This window comes from Pinus tabuliformis, chromosome Q (assembly GCF_031772625.1).
Source record: "Pinus tabuliformis cultivar Carrire ecotype Pingquan chromosome Q, CPIR1, whole genome shotgun sequence".
In the NCBI taxonomy this organism is placed as follows: Eukaryota; Viridiplantae; Streptophyta; class Pinopsida; order Pinales; family Pinaceae; genus Pinus; species Pinus tabuliformis.
This window is the reverse complement of record NC_142296.1, coordinates 1,179,077,107-1,179,092,699: the sequence shown is the minus strand read 5'-3', so window position 1 is coordinate 1,179,092,699 and position 15,593 is coordinate 1,179,077,107. Positions and strand designations below refer to the sequence as shown.

Here is a 15,593-nt window from a genome sequence, read left to right as displayed (position 1 = left end):
AGTATATTTCTCCATGTGCATACACCCCGTCATTAACTCTGCTGCTCTACCAACAAATTGAATAGTTTGAGGTTCTAATCTTCTCCTTCCTGGCTTCTTGAGACAGAGTTCCCTAATGATTTTTGTGCAGATGGGGATCTCTAATATCTTGGAGCAAAGGTACCCTTATGAAAAGGTTCCTAAGCTTGGAAGCCAGGCTAGACTCAGGAATGGGGTCTTTCTTCTCCACAACTAACCTTATGGATAGGGAGGTCATTTGGAAGAGGACGGAAAGGGCTCAGAAGGTACGGGGATAGGTTGGATGGTGTCATCTTTTTCAGAATGGTCAGGATTTTCTTCCTCTCCTTTCTCATTGATAATCACCATAGGTTTCTTTTGATTTTCTGAGGTTACTATCTTCTCCGATCTCAATTGGAGGTCATTGACTCCAACTGGCATAGACTGATATCTAGATGAAGAAAGTGGGTTCAGAGAATGGATCATTTGTAATGCTTTTTTATTAGTGTTGGGTAAAGGTTGAGCATGCAGCTGAGAGGGTTGAAATGGTGGAGGTAAAGGCAATGGTGGCATTGACTGACTCAGTTGAGGTAATGATGGTTGTGGCATTGGGTAAGGTGCATATGTAGGAGGGTATGACTGCATAGGTGCAGGATAGGAATGATGTGAATGGTGTGAATGGTATGGCCCTCTCCATCCTTGTTGCGAATATTGGGAGGGTTTTCCATACTGATATTGGTTCCCATGCTGCCAATGTTGAGAGTGACTAGTGTTATGATAGGAATATGAATGTGAATTATAACAACAACAAAAAAGCGGTGGAGGTCTAGGAGCCATACCTGCACTTACCTAAGGCCAGTTTCTTCGTGCTCCCATAGCATGCACTGATTCAGCTTCAGGTTGTCATCCCTCAAGTACAGCTTTCAACCCAGGTATGGAGGGACATTTTCCCTGGCATGGTTCTTTGCACAAATTGCACATTTATTAGTTTCTTTAATATCGAGAGGAAATTCTCTTAAAATATGATTTATTCCACATTTTTGACAGAAATTAGACAATGACTCTTATTCCTCTACAAGTTTTCACTAAAACTTCAAAGAGTCTATTTGTTTACTAACAGTATTCATTATTTCAATTTTCATATTGTCCATTTTGTTTTCTAATCCAATAATCATAGCATCAGTAGATTCGGTTTTCTTGCTTCTATTCTGAATTCCTTTACCAGATCTAGATTGTTTCCTTGAGAATTTCCTGCACAAGTCACAGATTTGATCGAAATATTTTTTAGCAATATCCCCTTGTCCTAACAGATTTAAATTATTCCTAGCATCATCAGTAAGCCCACTTAAGAAAAAGGTTCTAATGTTACTTAGATCAAATTTGTGCTTTGACACTTGGAGGATATACATGAATCTCTCCAAGTATTCCTCTAAAGTCTCATCATCATTTTGCACAATAGTAAAGATTTCATCTTGAATATCTCTAGTTTTACAATATTCCTGATATTTTGACAAGAACACTCTCTTCATTTTCTCCCAAGAAGATATAGTGTTTCCTCCTAGTCCCATGAACCAGCGGAGTGTTGCGTCCTTGAGAGTTGCAGGAAACAACTTTAACTTCTGGGCATCAGATGAATAATCATAACTTCTGCACAAAATATCAAACTTGAATAAGAAAGATTCTGGGTCTTCATATACCTTACCATAGAAATGAGGAAGAGCTGATGGTGAAATATTTTTCATTTGTACTTGTGTATCAGGATCCACAATTGGGAATCCAAAAGTGGATTGTTCCTCATTTACCTGATTTTCACTAGTTCCTTCTGCATGGTCTTCCTGATCTTCCATTGTTGTTCTTCCACATGAACCGCTCTCAACAGGCTGAGAAGGCTGACTATGGGTTCTAATAGTCCCCTTCTTCCCCTTTGTGGGTTGTGTCACACCTAGACCACTGCTACCAGAGCCCAAATGGATTGTTCCTGCATGATGAGTTTGAGTTTGTTTGGACTTTCTGCCTGCAAAAGAAGGCCCAATATGAGATTTGGTTTCAGATTTATTAGTATTTCTTTGGCCCCTAGTGTGCTTCAAACCCATACCTCTTTTAGGCATTCATCTAAAAAAAATGACAAAATGAAATTCAAATAAAAGCTGCAATTTCATAAATAACTCAGCACCTATAAATTCCTTCAAACAATAGAAGCACACTGCAGGGAAAAAATAATAGTAGACTTACCCCTATTGCAAAAAACAGAAAATTCTTACCAATTCAAATTGCCTCCCCAGCAACAATGCCAAAATGTTGGGTGCAAGAATTGCACTTAAGCAAACTCCTCAACACTTAATTGTCAACCCGGGGGTTTCGTAAACTTAGAGATGAAGCACAGGAAATGCCAGAAGTGGTATGAAATTTTCCTATTCCTAATCCTACTTCTTAAAGGAAATGTTGTAGAATCAGACAAAAAACAATCTTAAAGGCAATCGACACCAAAGAAACTCTAGTGCTGGAATGTAAAAGAATAATTTGCAAGGAAATCAAGTAAAGGAACTTTCACACAACTGGAAGCAATCTTAAATGCTGAAATGAAATACTATGTTTATCTTCAGTATAGATGGCTAATAACTTAACAAGTGGGCCCTTGTAAAGATCTGTTTCCCAATTGATTTTCCTTCTACACAAACAACATGTTCTTGTACTATTGCAATCTGCTTGCACTAGTGTAGGTATAATACTTCTGTGCAAAAGTATATTTTACCTTCTTTATTGAAGATTTATGTTTTTGTGGAGGTGCTCTAAGCCTCAGGGCTTAGAGCACTCTGTTCCTATGACAAGAGACCAGCTCTTGCACCGAGACAGAGCTTCTTTCACTAAAGTTTCCAATTTACTTTCGAAAGAATTAAAAGACGCGTTGAAAAGAATTTCAATTGCAAACTAAATTCTGAGACAAATTACAGGTGGAAAAGCAGTGCTTTAATTAACTGAACCTTGCAATGAAATTAAACTTCATAAAGCGAAAAAATTTAGAATAATCAAAGCAGCAGTCAATGTAATTTGCATGCATCAACTACCTTTCGAAAATTTGCTTGTAATGTTTTTGTTCCTTTTTCTTAAGTCATAAAATGCAAGTGTGAAGTGTTTGTAATAACGTCCTTTCTTAATTCATGTAAACATTCTCAGATCCTTCAGAAGTATACTCTTAATGTTGAGGACGATTACTAGAATTAACAATACTTTTTCTTGCAGGAATAAATGAAATGATAAGCAGGAAAAGAAATGTAACATTTGTTGTGAAGTAAATGAATAAACTAGAGTGCAAGAAACTACATGCACTGGTACAGGAAGAATCTTCCTCCACGACCCGAGCGGAAGCAAACCAAGACAAGAATTGCAGGAAATAAATAAGCTCAATCAAACTTCCAAACTACGGATCCGTTCACACTTGAATACGAAATGAATTTAACTCAGAACTTATGAAATAAATATAAGAACAATTCAAAAAACACAACTGCAAATGAATATATGTTCACACAAACCTTTTAAATGGTGAAAGCACAAGGGTAAACGCACTAGGTTAGCTGGGCCCTAGCCAACCAACTCGTTTCTCGTTTATGAAACAAAACGATTCAGCATTCAAGCACGCATAAAATGTAAATTAGACACAACGTGTAGATAACATGGCATGTTTCTTGTATTAACTTGATGAGAAAATATACATGATGGTGCGAGTCCAGCCCAGAGCCGAGGGCGATACAAAATTACACGGTAAATGAAATTACAACTCAGAGATCGCTAGCTTGGCTCTACCTACAGTCTTCATTATATACAGTCTTTCGGCCTTAGCCATATTCTTCTAATTACAGTCATTTCCTATTCAAGCCTTTCGGTCGAACAAACTAACAAACAATATTACAAAACCGGCTAATGGTTATAATGGAATGCGAAATTCGCTGGCCGTAGACCATCCTTGGCAAGTATCCCTGACTACGTGCCGCTGATATCCAACATCCGTTAGTCCACAACTGAACTAGGAGTCGTGGATCAAAACGCCTACGTGGAAGGATTCGAACTATCATGGAGATCTCGGAGCAACATTGTTGGCGGTGCAGGAATTTGCCTGCACTGGTCATGCTAAATCATAATTTACACTTAGTTCTTCAATTACTTTTAGGAAAGTTAGACATAAGTTACAAGAGATATTAATAGGCATGAAATCTATGTAAAGTAATTAATAAAGCACTTAATAAATCTTAATTATGAAATACAAAGCATGTGTAGGAATAGATGATTATCTTGGACTAGCGCAGGAATGAGAGGGTTAAGTAGAGATAAAATAGAGGTTAAAGTTTATGGAAATGGGGTAGAAATAGAGCAATTTGGGACACCAACATGTGTTATATTCTTTCCACGACTAGCTCTAGGCGGACTTACCTATGGTTTTGTGCATGGGTTTTACACATGGTTTTGGCAATGATGGTTTTCTGCCTATGGTATCTTGTAGATACGGTCAAGGGAACTACGATTATGTTCTAATCTAGGGTTAATGGATTGGGGTCTATGAATGCTACGACGTGTATATATATTTGTTGTAACATTGAAATGAATATAATGAAAAATCAATCTGGTAGTCCCGGTTTTGGGATCCACGAGAAAATATCTATGTATATATGTTTTATGTTTTTTCCATTGTTTATTTTTTGTTTTTTTGAATTCATAAGCAGGTAATTTGTGTGTGGGGTTAAAACCTATACTTAGTGAGTTTGATTTTGATATTAGGTACATTAATGGAAAGGAGAACATGGTTGTAGATGCTCTTATTAGAAGAGTGCAGGTGAATCATATTGAAACAATGAGTTCTTAGGGGATAGACTTGTAGGAGAAGATATTGTAGGCATGACAACATGATGACAGGTATCAACAGTTGAGGCACATGTTACAGGAGCATATTACAGGTGATAGGGATGAGGAGTATCATCTCATGACAAATGGCTTGGTCATATTCATGAACATGATTTATGTGTTGGATAACAGTGAGCTCAAGAAGTTTATCTTAAGGGAATTTCATGTTAAGTTGTATTCAGGTCACCCAGGATATCATAAGACATTGAAAATAGTTAAGAGATTTTATTATTGATTGAATTTGAAGAAAGAGGTGGTGGATTTTGTTGCAAGATGTTTGTATTATCAACAGGTAAAAGCATAGTGTAAGCATCCAGGTGGGTTATTACATCCAATTCCAATTCCAGAGTGGAAATGCTAGGTCATTTCCATGGATTTAATTATAGGTTTGTCGAGGACATCGAAACATCATGATTCTATCATGGTTGTGGTTGACAAGTTAAATAAGGTAGCACACTTCATTCTAGTTAAGTCTACGAATTTAGTTAGTGAGGTAGCTCAAATTTTCATCAGGGAGATAGTGAGACTGCATGGTGTTCCTAAGAAGATTTTATCTGACAAAGATGCCAAGTTCACTTCTAGGTTTTGGAAAGAGTTGTTTGCAGGTTTGGTGAAAAAGTTAGCTTTCAATATAGCTTATCATCCACAGACTTATGAATGGACAGAGAGGGTCAACATGATTCTTGAGGATATGTTAAGAATGTATCTCATGCATCAACAATGAAAGTGGGAAGCGTATATTCCACTAGTAGAGTTTTCATATAATAATGAGTATCAGGAATCCTTGAAAATGAGTCCGTTTGAGGTACTTTATGGGCGGAGTTGCAATACTCCTATCAGTTGGAGAGATCCAATGAAAATGGTGTTGATTGGATTGAATATGTTGGCAAAGATGGAATAGGAAATGCAGATTATTAAGAGGAATATGAAGGAAACACAAGATAGGTAGAAGAGATTTGCAAATCAGCACAGGGTATTTAAGGAGTTTCAGGTTGGGGAACATGTGTACTTGCACATCAAGCGCAAGAGGAGCTCCTTGAGGATTGGGTCATGTGCCAAGTTGACACCTCGGTATTGTAGGCCTTTTGAGGTCCTTGCAAGGATTGGACCAGTGGAATACAGACTTGCACTGCGTCCGACAGTGAAAGTCCATGATGTTTTCCATGTTTAGTTACTTAAGAAGTATGTGGAGGATGTTGATCATGTGATTAACTGATCTATATTGCAGGTGGAACCACAGGGAAAAATCCATCCAGAACCACAATGCATATTGCAGTGAAAACAACTCATGCTCTGGAACAGAGCAATCGTGCAGGTTAAAGTGCAATGGAAGCACTTTGGGCTCGATGAAGCTACATGGGAGATGGAAGATTAAATGCGGGATATGTATCCTTCATTATTTTCTGGTTCAAGAAATGAGTTTTTGGTATACATATATGTATATGGATGTTGTTGTAGATGCCACAATGAGTTGTGTTATAAAGCTCCAATAAGTGATATGATTGTCATGTTTGTTATGTTGGTCATAGTTTTCAGTAGTTGTTCATTGTAAATACTGCATCGAGATGTGTTATAAAGCTCCATGGGAAGTGTGTTTTGTTTTCAATGGTTCACTGGTCATAGGTGCCATTAAACATCAAGGATGGTTTCCCCCCAAGGGGGAGGAGTTTGTAATAGCCTCTGGTTGATTTTCCACGTAAATAAAATAATACCAAGGTCATGGGATATATATTCCAAGTTGAATGTCGGACAAAACATAGTTATGAGTATCATTGGTGATTAATTAATGGTTATGTAAATTGGCAAAAGAAAAGTGGCATTAATTGGCATTCTACTTATGAAATAAAGTAAAATAGGAGAAAAGGAAGGTGAAGAGACACATATTTGCATGAGATGGAAATTGAAGAAAAAATGAAGAAAATAGAGGCCTCAATGATAAAAAGGTTTATGAGGATCAATTTATAGTCTTTTGATAGTTTTTGGGTGGAGCTCTCTTCTATTCTCTCATTCTCTCGTTTCACACTTAGAGCATTCTTGGAGCACTCTAGTATTCATTTGGATTTATAGAAAGAAGGAAAAGGAAAGCAAGAAAGTGCAAGGGAACATGTGGATTAGCAGCTACAGTTGGATTTCTTTGCACGTAACAGGTTGCACGTGTGATTTCCTTGTTGGTTTATGGATGCATGGTATATACATGTGATTTTTTGGTTATGTGTTGTTATTGGCAAGGAGATTTGCGAGGATTGATAGTGGTTTTAGCCTTGCCTTGCCATTTCTTGGATAGCCATGGTGTTTTTGGTTTTTCCACTTGATTGTTTTTCTGATTGGTGCTCATAATTACTTATGGTTGTGGGTTGGAACAAACGCTCTAGAAGCTATGGAACAACTTGGGTTGAGTTACTAGTCTTGAAGCCTAGCTTGGGACAAACACTCTGGAGCCCTAGGTGGGTTGAGTTACTAGTCCCCAGAGCTGAGTTAGACAAACACTCTGGAGCCCTAGAAGGTTGTGGGTTGAGTTACTAGTTTCTAGAGCCCTATACAGCTTGGGTAGAGACTGTTCTGGTTGGTGTTAGTGATGTTCAATTGTGGAGGTGGAATCATTGCGGTTGAGGGTTGAGGTGGTTTGGCCTCTGGAAGCCCTGCTTTGGTTTGGTTTTGGTTATTCCATGAGATCCCACATTTATGCTTGGAATATGGTGTGGGGGTGATTGGTTGAAAGAGAGATTTGGTTCAACTCAATCTATGGTTGAGTGGTAAATGAAAGTCCCTGGCTTGGTTGGTATTTTTATATGTTAATAAGAGACATTTTCTTATTGTGATCTATGAGATTTCGTAGTGATTATGTTGGAGATATTATGTTTGAGTTTCCATGGTTTCTATCCTGGTTATTTTCTGGCTATATGTTGGTTATATAATGTTTATCATCTATGGCTCTTGTCATGAATTGTTTAGTTACTGAATATTGGTTGATGAATGTATGGACTAATAAATGTTGTTGCATCTATGTGAAGAGGGAATGGGGCCTTATCGGTGATTCTTAGATGAATATTAGACTATTATGATCATATATGCATTCATGACCTATAGTTTACATGTTTTCCATGTGTTTAATGAAATGTCTGTTATGTTCTTGGTATTCTAGGTCAAAATTTGCCTCTATGTTTGAATCTTTAGCCTTGTGGTTACATCATTTATGATTCTAAGAAGTCTCAGGTAGTGGTTTGGAGACTGACTTGGAATTGTGGCTCAGATCTCAGGACCACAACCTTTGAATTGGGAAATTTGGGTCACAACTGCAGTCGGGCAGTGTTGTGTGTGCGGTTGGAGGCCTTCAACTACACTTAAGCCTTGTCCTACATGCAGTTGGGGGTTATGTTTTGAGAAAAGAACCCCCAACTCAGGGTTTGGTCACCTGGGGTGGTCCTTTGGCCCCTGAGTGTCCTATAGCCTTGAGGAATGTTGTGAGTTGTCAATTGGTGGTCAGTTGTAGGCCCTACTTCCTTAACTAGATATTAGAGGTCTAGTCATGTCATAGTAACTCTTCATCTCATGTTTACCCTGGCAGGTCAGTGAAATTGGGTAAATGTGGGAGGGGTGGTTACAATTATCCCTTTTGGTTTATCAGATCATAAACCATTTTTTCTACAATGGTGCGGGGAATGCGATCGGTGGGGCCTCCCTTTCAAATTCAATCATTCCTAGCTGAAAGATGGGAAATTTGAAACATTGGTTTGAGAATCATGGACTAGGCTCAAGATTTCACCCACGATATCCTAGATGGATGTGGTGGGTAAAAACCTTCTTGACCTAGAAAGGGAGGTAAAACGGTGGGAAAAGACAAAAAAGAAGATCCATATTAGGGAACTTAGTGATATAGGAAAAAAATTGTTGGCTTTATTTGACCTTACAACATCAGATTTTTTCTCTGATTCAAGAAAGAAATTGATACTAGCACTTGAGGATCTTAGACATTGGATTTTGAGGCTACAAGAGGAATAATGGATGCTAAAGAGCCATGCAATTTGGATCGCTGGTGGGGAAAAGAATGAAATTTTTTCATCATTTTGCATCAAATAGGTGCAGGAAAAATACTATTTGAGGATTAAGGGATAGTAGGGGTCAATGTGTTTCTTCCCTTAAGGAACTTCATCATGAATTTGTTTGTTTCTTTGGAAACGGGTACTGTCATAGGGAAGTGGTGGAATTTTAAAATCAATTGGATTTCATTCAAGTTTATCTAAAAATGTTCTCTAAGGATATCATTAATATTATAGGCCTGTTCTTCCTCTAGGAATTGTTTATGGTTTTAAGATCTTTCGCCAAGGATAAAATCTTGGGGCGGGATGGGTGGACAATGGAATTATTCATTCATTTTTTTTACCTTATGGATTAAGACCTGCTAAATTTGGCAAAGGAGTCGTGGACAAAATGCTATATATCTAGGACTTTAAATTCCACTTTTATTACATGAATCCCCAAAGTTTCAAATGTTGCTACTTTTGCAGATTACATGCATATTTTTCTATGTAACACCATTTACAAGATGATATCAAAGATTATTTCATCTAGGATAAATTCCACCCTTTCAAAATTCATTTCACCTAACCAATTTAGGTTCTTGGAAAACCGAAAAATCTAGGAGGCTGTGGCCATCACACAGGAGTGCATAAATTCCTTCAAGGTAAAGAACAAACATGTATTGTTATTAAATTTGACTTAATAAATGCATAAAACTGTGCAGATTGAGTTTATTTGAGAATGGTTCTTCATAAGATTGGTCTATCCTATATGGTTGTTGATTGGATAATGGCATGTGTCTCTTCTGTAAATTTCACAGTATCAATTAATGGAGTTCCATCATGTTTCTTTAATGCATCCCGTGGTCTCAGGTAGGACGTTCTCTATCCCCACTTTTATTTTTGTTGGTCATAGATGGATTAGGTCAGATGATTACAAAGGTTTAATATAGTGGCCTTTCTGTGGGGTTTAGGATCACCAAGAATATTTCTATAACTCAAATAAGTCTTCATGGATGGTGCATTAATCATGGATGAGGCAACATGCATTGAGTGGAACACTATACATAAGATTATATCTACTTTTGGAGATGCATCGGGCCTATATATGAGTAAGTTTAAATCTTTATTGATTATGAAGTCTGAGTTGGATGCCACTGTGTTGGAGATTGCAAAATTATTTGAGATGGAGGTTCTTAGGTTGGATAGTGGTTTCAAATATTTGGGTTTCATACTAATAGCCCAATAATTATGATTTAAGAGAATTGAGTTGGTTCATGGATAAATTTGAAATGAGGTTGTCCTTGTGGTCTCATAAGTGGCTCTTGACGGGTTGTAGATTGGTGCTTATTCATTCGAACCTGGAAAGTATCTTGGTATCTCTATTTGTTACCAAAATATATCATTAAGTAGATAAATACATATATCTCCAATTTTTTATGGGTTGGTACAATAGATGTAAAAAAAATACATCTAGTTCGTTTGGAGGTCATTTCCAGGGATCAAGAAGATGGGGGTTAGGGTCCCAAAAATATAGAACAGTTTGGTTGGGCATTGTTGGTGAAAAGTTTATTGTGTGCTACATGGTACTGACATTTGGCAGGGGATTATAAGATAACGATATTTGAAGACTTTGCCATTGAGGGTATGGCTAAAAGATGGGGCAAGTGTTCCTTCCTTTACATCATACATCTGGAAAAGTTTGATGAAAATAAAACACTAGTTAATTGGAAATTTACGATAGGAGATAGGTTTTGGAACATTGGTTGAAATTGGTTTGGACCCCTTTAGGGGTTTCACTGGGGACCATATTTTTCCGACAGAACACATCAGGGATTTACATAACCTTGGTATTTAATACTTAAATCAAATTGATTAAAATTTCAATCCATTATCATTAGTCACACTTGGTTCATATCTTCAGATCTTGGATTATTCGCGGAATTAACTGTTATTTGGGAAAAATATGTATTTGATCTGTGCATGGTTGATATTTCTCTTAATGGGGATGAGGATTATTTCTCACGGGATGGAAAAAAAGGCAAGACAAATTATTGTCAAGGAGGCATATAAATATGCCACTTGTGCACACCTTTTTATCGTGAATCTCGAGTGGTTTAAAAAAATGTGGAAGTGGAATCTTCTTATAAAACTCAAGTGTTTTGGACGTTGGCTTCGCAAAATAGAAGCTTAACATGGGATAATTTATGTAGGAGGGGATACATGGGGTTGGGAAGATGTGTTATGTGTGAATTGGCTTTTGTGGATGTTAAACATCTTTTCGTACTATGTCCTGCAACGATCTCCATTTCGTGTGGTATATTGGATACAATAGAGATATATGAAATCTGGAACAAATTTTTATGGAAGCATTCCTGAAGGATTGATTCTTGGATATAAGGCACATTGCTCCCTTCCTTTTTATATTTTTTGGGGCATTTGCAGGTGCCATAGTGTTAGAGTATTTGAGGGGACTTCTTTGGACATCAAAAGGACTTGCATAAAAATAGTTTCTTTTTTCAACAAAATTAGGTTTGTAAAGGATAAATGTAAGGTGAGATGCTTTCAACATATAAATATTTGGAGGCAGTTTCCTGTGGAATTCTTCAATGTGGTGGCCAACAATGAGGTTTGTGGAAGTGGGGCTTATATAGTATTAATGCTAGGTATTTATTTTCATTTTTCTTGGAACTGTGGGTTGGGTACAAATACCCGAGCAAAGATAGTAGCTCTTTGGAGTGTCTTATACTGTGAAAAATGGATTTCCATTAACAAGATGGATGTTTTTGGTGACTCTAAGGTGGCCATTGATTGGATAATGAAAAGGTCTTCTTTTGAGCCTCCAACACTCAATAATTAGATGAAGATAATTAATTTGTTGGTAGGGTGTTTCAATGGAATATGTTCACACACACACACACATAGATATGGAACAAAATGTAATAGGTAATGCTTTATCAAAGGAGGGACTCAACATACATTCTAGAGCGATCAATTACAGATCATACTGGAATGACAAGCTACATGGAGAGGGAAAATCCCTATTGCATAGTTTTAGAAAAAACAAATATGGTTTTCTCTGTTTGTGTTTGTACTAAGTTTTTTTGTCTTTTTGAAAAATGTTATGTTTCGAAGGGAACAAACAAATAACATCTGATTGACTATTATTTCAGTGGTTACTACATATCATTGTGTATTGTTTCATACATTTTTGTGATCTTGGGCTTATGTTAGAGATGATATATTTCATCGGGTATTGGATTTGGGTACTAATTGTATAAGTGCAAGTGGACGCTAGTTTAATATGGGGTATAAGTGGACAAAATTTGGGAAATTGGACATTATGATATTTGTAAACACTTTTTTATTAATAAAAAGACATTGGCTTTTTTCTTTCTTTAAAAAAAACAATAAAAAAAACTAGTTGATCAAATGCATCTTATATCTTATATAATTTTTTATGCATTGGGAAAAATGAACACTCAGAAAAACTATTGATCCTATACATCTTATATATAAATTTTTATGCATTGGAAATAATAACCACTACAATAAGACATTCAATGACCGCTGCAATAAGATATTCATTTGTTTGTCCAATCAAACAATATAGAAAAATAGTTTAAATAAATTTACAAATCATAAAAAAAAACTTCCAATAAGTAAGAGGGAATTAATATGTGGTCAACGTAGTATTGATCACCATATACTTAGCCATCAAAAAATATAATAATAAGAATTTGGGCACACAAATTTATATCTAAACTTAAGGGGGGATGTATTGCTGATTATTACACATTCATAACAACTTTGGCATATATACTTACACAATAGAATTTAGAGAAATAGGGACTTTGGGGAATAACAACATGCATATTTGAACTTTTGAAGTACATATGTAAGAAGAGGAGGGTGAAAACCATTTGCACAATTTCAATACACTTCACATACAACCAACAAGTGACAATTAAGAAAAGTGACTTAGCACTTTTGTTGTTGTTAAGAGAAACCTCAAATCCTGGAAGAAGCCTACATATCAGGGACAATATTATAAAAGATGTTGTGAAATGATTACTTGGCATGTTATATATATATATATATATATATATCCCATAATGATAATGCCAATAATATAACTATGTCATCATGGAGGAATGTTAATGGTTTGGAGGTTATAACTTCAAAGGCTTCAACGAAAGTAGAAGGTCAACCTTGACCTTGTCATGGATCTAGAAGCTTATTCTAAAGAGATATCTAGTTATTATGTCATAAGACGTTCCCCTCTGAAATCAACTCCCCTCTTGTCTTACCTGTCTTACTATGATCCATCTGATCTGATGTTAGACGATTAAATTGTTTGCCACCATTAATAAAAAATGTCATTATAACTGAAACAATAACAGTCGAAACTTAATCTTTTTCTTGGACCAGCAAACCCTCGCAATTTGAAACTTAATCTTTTTTTTGGACCAGCGAACCCTCACAATTCGATTGAGAGAAGGTAGACGAGCATGGCTTGCATTGCAGAATATCGTTGTCCTCTTCATCTTATCGATGAAAATCCCAGGAAGCACAGAAACCCTCCTCTCAATGTTCAGTCCCATTTGCATTCCTTTCTAGCAAGTTTCCTGCTTTTCATTGCCAGAGAGGCTTTTGTGTCTAGGAAATGTCTCATTCGACACCTCCACCATGGTATTCCATTTGTTTAGCTGGAATTTTCCTACCCTCATCTCATCTCAGTTCCCCATTTTCCCTTTTCGCATAGAAAATAGAACACCTAGTTCCATATTTGGTTCCGTTGTAACGAGTTTCTATTTTATGGAAAGATCCTTGGAGCTCTGGCCTGGTTACTGACAATAATATTAGAGATTTCCGGAAGATATTTGTAGCTGGCTATTCAAAGGTTTGTGGTGTTCAATTTATATTGATTTACTGGGATTCTGGCAGTTTGGTGGTTTTGATAAAATTGTGGCTCGACGTGTGATAGGAAAATGCTAGTAGTAGGCATTTGGCATAGACTGAAGGATTTTCTACTCTCAAGTGGTTTCGGCCATGGCTTGCATTACAGAGTATCGTTTTCCTCTTTGTCTTATCGACGAAAATCCCAGGAAGCGCAAAAACCTTCCTCTCGATGTTCGGTCCCATTTGCATTTGTGTCTAACAAGTTTCCTGTTGTCGCTGCGAGAGAGGGTTTCGTGTCCAAGAAATGTATCATTCGACACCTCCGCCATGGTAATGAGGGAAATGGATATTCTCTGAAGGGAGAATTCTCCACACATCATGCAGTGTTATGGCATATTCGATCGAGGAGGAGAGATATCTTTTGTGTTGGAGTACATGGACAATGGAACCCTTGCACAGGGTCTTCAAGCCCACAAGAAAATCCCAGAACACTATTTGGATGAACATTATTTGGATGAGGTTTCCATGCAGGTGCTCAAGGGCTTGTATTACCCACACCAGAACAAAATTTTTCACTGTGATATAAATCCCTCCAATTTGTTGATCAACAAGAGAAGAGAAGTCAAGATTTCTGATTTCAGTGTCAGCACTGTGTTGGCTCACACTTTGGCCTAGTGCAATTCCTTCGTGGGCACTTGTGCTTATATGAGTCCTGAAAGGTTTGATCTTGATGGGTACGGTGGAAAGTATGATGGATGCTCTGCAGATATATGGAGTTTGGGATTATCTTTGCTGGAATGTGCACTTGGAAGGTTCCCTTGTTTGTCTCCGGGGCAAAGGCCTGATTGGCCTACTTTAATGGTGGCCATCTGTTTGGGCGACCCTCCATCGATGCCACCTAATGCATCGCCAGAGTTTTAGAGTTTTATCAGATGTTGCCTTCAAAAGGATGCGTTACTTCGCCATACTGCACATCGGCTGCTTTCGCATCCCTTTTTGAAGAAGTATGAACAAAAATCTTGTGACCTGTCTCCCCTCCTGCAGTCTTTACACCTGTAGAATTTTGAATTCCTTTCTATATTTTGAATATTGTACTTGAGAGAATTCATTGACTTGTAATGAATGTACACTCTCTTGGTCTCTAGAACTCTATTTTGTAAATCATTTTGCAATGCAACTGCAGTCTTCTTTACATCACTTTGTCATCATGTTCATTTTGTTTTTCCAGTGGTAAATTCAAATGTATTCCTTGGAAATCCAGTCATTTTCCCTTTCAAGTACTCCAATTATTATTCCACCCAAGTAATGGCAAAGCTATTCTTATTTTTAATGTATGGCATGCACTCTTCTTGTTTGCTAAAATTTCATAAATGTGCAGTGTTTATAATTTGTTTGGTCTGCTTCTGCATCTTGGATATTCAATGTTCATTGAAAGAAAATTTGCTTCTATGTATTGTATTTAGTTGTAGATGTTTATTCCAAGGTTTGTGGTGTTCAATTTCTGTTGGATCACTGGGATTCTGGCAGTTTGGTGGTTTTGATAAAATTGTGGTGGTTGTCTTTAGGTCTTCATTGTTTATGTACAAGTTGTCATTTTAATTCACTCTTGGCGTTGTGCTACAGGTGTCCATTCTTGCTTGGATTGAATGTCAGGAAAGTGACTTTCGCCTCCCCGTTTGGTTTCAAGTGTGGTCTAATTCGTAGTTCCCAGTTACTGAAGAGAACCCTACTTTTTTTAGAAAAACCCTAACAGGGTTAGAGTAGTTTATTATTATGTGCTTTGTA

General features: G+C 37.0%; 1 pseudogene; it reads left to right on the top strand.

Moving 5' to 3' along the window:
• Positions 1-13,958: 13,958 nt before the first annotated feature.
• LOC149223897 (mitogen-activated protein kinase kinase 9 pseudogene) lies at positions 13,959-14,867 on the top strand (annotated as a pseudogene).
• Positions 14,868-15,593: the final 726 nt, after the last annotated feature.